Source organism: Pelobates fuscus, chromosome 11, assembly GCF_036172605.1.
Source record: "Pelobates fuscus isolate aPelFus1 chromosome 11, aPelFus1.pri, whole genome shotgun sequence".
Classification (NCBI taxonomy): domain Eukaryota; kingdom Metazoa; phylum Chordata; class Amphibia; order Anura; family Pelobatidae; genus Pelobates; species Pelobates fuscus.
Window position 1 is genome coordinate 140,818,997 of NC_086327.1, and position 6,058 is coordinate 140,825,054.

At 39.0% G+C, this 6,058-nt stretch overlaps 1 protein-coding gene across 1 annotated transcript in view; it reads right to left on the minus strand.

Annotated features, from left to right (window-relative positions):
• Positions 1-3,669, minus strand: part of DISP3 (dispatched RND transporter family member 3) — a 127,877-nt gene extending 124,208 nt beyond the window's left edge. The window contains exon 1 of the mRNA XM_063436627.1: positions 3,486-3,669. The gene's annotated coding sequence lies outside the window, so the exon portion shown is untranslated. The remainder of the gene's footprint in view (positions 1-3,485) is intronic.
• Between the last annotated feature and the right edge of the window lie 2,389 nt (positions 3,670-6,058).

Here is a 6,058-nt window from a genome sequence, read left to right on the forward strand (position 1 = left end):
AAGCATGAACTATCGAACAGTTGGAGCATTCGCTCCCTAAAAGCCAGGGGGAGAATTCGTCAGTTCGTCAATTCGTTCGTGCGAGAACCCCCGACAGATGACCGGTCGTTGCCTTGTTTTCTCTGGAACTGTTTTGGGACATCACCTCATAGCCGACAGGTCAAAAATTTGAATGGCGTTCCCGAATCACCAAAGGGATCTGAATGATATTTCGTCAAAGTGTGCGCTCAAATACAAGCTATTCGGTGATATGAATTTCATAGTATTCCAAAGTTTTTAAAATGTATTTTTGGGTTGTTTTAGAATATTGTATATTTCTCTGTACCTGAGAGATTCTGTCATATGGCAAACATAAAGCAGAAGTCTAGTAGCCACTTGTGCAAATAAAATATTCACCTGTCCATGTGAACGAATCCTACAAACCTTCCTGTTGGCAGTGGCTTTAAAAACTCGGACTGTAAAAGTCTTCCATTACATAAACGCCACAACATATCACAAGACCTGAAAATAGATTCCTTGTTTTGGATAAACTGTTATTATTATTATTATTATTTTATAATTTATATAGCTCCATCACATTTCGTAGCGCTATTCAATGGGTGGACTAACTGACACGTATTTGTAACCAGACAACTGGACGTACAGGAACAGAGGTGGAGGGCCCTGCTCAATGAGCTTACAATAAGTGTTGTCACTTATCCAATCTTATTATAGTTCACTGTTCAAATGACAATCTTTTACATTTACCACTAGTTCACAGTTGCTGGTTTGGATGCTCCCATCATACAAATATCAGGCAAACTATAATTTTCAATAACAAATAAATAAATAAATAAATAAATAAAGCTGGCAGAATAGCGAGGAGAATTTCATCCCAGTGCTTGAAATATGACTCGAAGAAAGCTTTAAAAGAAATCGTGGTACATTTCACCAAATGACCTTGCAGTGCCTGGCAGTTTGATAGATCTGCCTTGTAGTGTTTGACTGAGCTGATAAATAAATATAATAGTACTCTGTGATTAAATTCTGCTCACGCAGTGGTCAAAACGCTTAGAGTTCACCCCGGTACAGTCCTGATATATCAATTTTACAATTTTTTCCATGAACGGGAATTCATTTCTCAATTATCTTCACAATTCTATTCTAATATTTCTATATAATTAAATATATATATACGGGGAGCTATTTACTAAAAAGTGGCTTGTAATGCCGTGGCCAAATTGGGGGACGGGAGATCCTTTATTCCAACTTGGATACTTGACGTTTCAAGTCAATCGCCATCTGTTAAGTAGGTAGCCCCCATAGTTTCTGTTGGTCCCACTCCATAACGCTAAATACATTGTATCTATAGAAATCAGAAATGCAACATATTTAGAATTTCCAAACATACAGCATTGCACATATTGTAATGCCATTTAATATATATGTTTTGAGTTACAAATGACTACAGTCTCCAAGGTCTTCCATTGTCCTGTACAAAGTCTTTTTCGACTCGCTGAAGTGCACAGACAGCAGGTTATACATAGAGGCGGATAAGTCTATCATTTTACTAATACAAAAACAGTGCAATTTCAAGGCAACAGTTTCCTGCTCTGGTTTTGTGTAATTTGCTAAATTCCCCTCGGGGCAGATTATTTAAACAATTAATGTGTTGTATTGTCGTTGATCATACTGTGCATGTCAGAAATACATTCAAACTTATTGAAGTTGTTTTGTGGCGTCTTAAGCTACAATAAAAAAATGAACCATTTGGATTTCCCAATTCAGATAAATAAATGACCATGTCTTTTAGAAGTAGAATTTCCAATAGGGCACATCGGGGCCATCTGTTTTTTCGTATTAAACCTCATTGCCCTTCAGTCTCATAGAACTCGGTGGGAAACCTCAATAAAGATGCCTTATGCAGCAATGACGGACATCTCCAAAGAGTTTTAAGGACAGAGAATTAATGCTTTCAAATATATTCTTTTATATTAAGTTTGGAGCAGGTTGTAAATTTGCAAAATTAAGATAAAAAATGGGTTTTACTGCTAAATCAGCTTTAATCAACAATGATACTATTTTGAGTCAACTGATTCTTTAAAGACTTCATTTAGAGGGTAAAGAGGAGGTGAGGGATGCCTTTCGAAGATGAAGCCTAACACAGAATCAAGTGGCATTACAGATCAAAGGTTCTGGAAGCAATTGGATAAATCTCATAAAATCTCTATAAGACTAAAGAAGGTAGACACTCAATCAAAGCCTAGAGACAATGGCTCAGCCTAAACCCTTGTACTCCACTTGTTTCTAAACCACATTTCCCATGAGGCTTATACAGCCTAGAGGTGGAGGATCATGGGGAACGTAGACATGATAGCTGAGCACTGACATTATAGTTCACAAACAACTGGACTGAAGGGGTAACTGAAAAGTACTTTGGGGTCTATAAGCTACTATGGCAGGAAGGCGGACTCATGAAAACTGAGATCTGGTCAATGGAATCACCTTGAATACTAGAAAATGTGTATTGTACACAGTGAGACCAGATCTTCACCGGCAGCACTATACCCATTTTTTTCTACTGTTATGTAACTGAGATACAAAATATCTACTAATGGTATATAGTAACGGGACCCATGTCATAGAACAAAGACATATAGGAATTCACAGTATTTCGTGACCCTTAAGGCAGGATATCATCAGTGCTCTAGCAAACACAAAACAATATGCCGTTCACAGATTAAAAAAAAAGGTTTAACCTGTTATTCTGTAACCAGTTTTAGACTATTGTTGGACAATAATAACCCTATTCTTTTTTTTCTGTTTACACCTTCCATGACAGAGACAAATAAATAAATAAAACATATACAATAACATTTCTCTATCTGCACATAATTGCAGCAATCATCAAATGAAAATAATGACATAAACCTGTGATAAAAAGCTGGTATCTTAAGGTCCAGCAAGAATTTTACCAAACAAAATGTTCTGATTTATTCTGAATGATACATTGTATGTTGCAGGACACATAACATAAACTATCAAATAATAAATAAGCCAAATCTGGTGAATGCAGGATTAATTATAACAGGAGCTTCTCAGGATTACCCCTGAACACAGGACCCCCTGATTACCCCCTGCCCCCACAAACACTGCACCCATGTGCGTCTGGATAAGAGAATGGCAGGTAACACTGTACTATAGATCCCCCCTTTTATAACAAATCTGATCTTTAACACATGGGGGAGATCCTCTGGTCCTCAATGCAGTGTGAGAGCACAGGTAAGGATGGATTATTTAGTTTTTATTTAAGGAGAAACTTCTCTGAGTTGTAAAGGGGGGTGTGAGCTGTAGCTGTGCCCACTGTGTGCCAGGGACTTTCTGTTCCTCCAGATCCCCATGGCATTGCATGCAGAGTCAGCCTGACTGGATACATTGTGGCAGTCTTTGATTGATGTATTGTTGAGATAAGTGACAGTCACCCCAGCCTTACCCCCAGCTCTTACCTTTAGCTGTGTGGGTGATGATGGGTGCTGTTACAGAGGGCACGGTCTGAGCTGCTATCCAGGCTCCCCCTCTCTCTCCTGATCTCCCCCAATAACTGTGCAAGCTCTCTCTCACTGCCTCCTTTTATCTGACTCTCTCTCCTTTGTTTTGGTTTCGGCTGCTACCACTGAGGTAAGTGACAAAGGGGGAGAAAGCCTTTAATCACAGTGTGCTCCCCAGTCCAGCTCAGGAGCAAGGGGGGATCTATCCTATACCCAGTGCCAGCTGCAGCCAGTCTGAGGATGCAGCTCAGACCCCAGTGAAAGCATCCAGGCAGGCTCATGATATCCCTGCTGCTCCCAGCTCTTGGTACAAACCCTCCTATATATTCCACTGGTGACTGCCTTTACTGCACATAGTCCCTGGGCTGCCCAGGGAATAGCATGGAGCTGGAGATTAGTCAGCCCTCTCTCCCAAATCCTGATCTTCTCCTGTGATGCTGATAGCACCAGCAGCAATTTGCTGTAATTGGCTTTTATTTATCTGCACAGTGAGATGGATAGACACAGACAGACAGAGATAGACAGCTGGACAGGCAATGCTTAGCATTCCAATTTCCCCTCAGTCACAAGTCATTATATCCTCCTGATACATTGTATCTAGAACAATATATTCCACTGTGTGCATTGCTTGTAAACATTGTTTCTACATATACACAATATCACATATTATATGTGTGTGTGTGTGTGTGTGTGTGTGTGTGTGTGTGATGTGCAATATTCTCATACTTGATAAAAAAATATTTGTAAATAAAATATATTTCTCTCTATCTATCTCTCAGTCTATCTATCTATCTATCTATCTATCTATCTATCTATCTATCTATCTATCTATCTATCTATCTATCTGTCTATCTCTCTGTCTATATCTATCTATCTATATATCTCTATATCTCTCCATCCATCTCCATCTATGTGTATATCTCTCTGACTATATCTATCTATCTGTCTGTCTGTCTCTGCCTGTCTGCCTGTCTGTCTGTCTATCTGTCTCTGTCTGTCTGTCTATCTATTATCTGTCTGTCTGTCTCTAACTCTATCTATCTATCTATCTATCTATCTATCTCTCTGTCTATATCTATCTATCTGTCTGTCTGTCTCTGCCTGTCTGTCTGTCTATCTAATATCTGTCTGTCTATGTATCTGTCTCTGCCTGTCTGTCTGTCTATCTATCTACCTACTATCTGTTTGTATGCCTATCTATCTATCTATCTATCTATATGTCTCTGCTTGTCTGTCTATCTGCCTATCTATCTATCTATCTATCTATCTATCCATCTATCTATCTATTATCTGTCTGTCTCTGCATGTCTATCTATCCATTATCTGTCTGTCTGTATATCATTCTATCTGTCTCTGCCTGTCTGTCTATCTATCTATCTGTCTATCTGTTATCTACCTGTCTATCTACCTGTCTATCTATCTATCTATCTATCTATCTATCTATCTATCTATCTATCTATCTGTCTATCTGTCTATCTGTCTGTCTGTCTGTCTGTCTGTCTCTGCCCGTCTATCTGTCTATCTATCTATCTATTATCTGTCTATCTATCTATAATCTGTCTGTCTGTCCGTCTGTCTATCTAGCTACACAAATATAAATACACCACACAAACAATACTTGGTGCTGCGCGATGGGATACAGAATTAGCTCAAGGACGCGCAGCACATAATGTGACAAACAATGTATACTTTCCATCTCTAGGGGATTTTTATGTCGGTTTTTATACGATCAATAACTCCTGGAATGTTGTGTTCACTGATCCATGTTCTTGTGCATGATTGTTGGCCAGTTCATAGTCATTCCAGTTTACACAAACAAATATGTAAAATGCTTTCCTATCCAGGGAAATTCACATCACTTGTAGCAGATAATCGTTAATTGCAGCTATTTCTTTACAGTGAATGCACTGGACAGCTGATCAATCGATTTTACTGTTTCCCAACTCAATGGTCATTATTTTATCAGCCTTGGAAGTAGAGAGGGCTGACTTAATCCTGCAAAAAAACTCCACAGTGTGTACACACACACACACACAGACACACACAGACACTCACAGGCTGACAGACAGCCACTAAAGGCATTTCCTTATTAAGACCCTTGATTTTGAAAGGAAGTCACAAAGGATGTCATTACGCACAGACAGCTTGATTGTATGAAATGCTTGGAACTGATTCAGTGCATCGATATTAGAAGTCCTGGAATGGCCCCCTGTGTCTCTGCGATAAGCATTGGATCGGACCCAGATCAGCAAGCACCGAAGTCAGATTGGCTGCTGAGAGGAGACGTCCTAGTCATGTTTGCAGGTCATTTATTTATTTATTTTTTGTATTTTTTAAAATTGTAGACAGGATGGTGCTGAATCTAGCACAATAAAGTAACGCTCTAAGCGTAAGTATATGTATTCGTAATCGTATTTAAAGTGGCTCTATACACACCATAACCACTACAGCACAAGTATGTGAACAAGAAGTTTCTTGTGTGCATGTATGGATCAAACACCACAGGTGCATGTGTATAATATATAGAACGT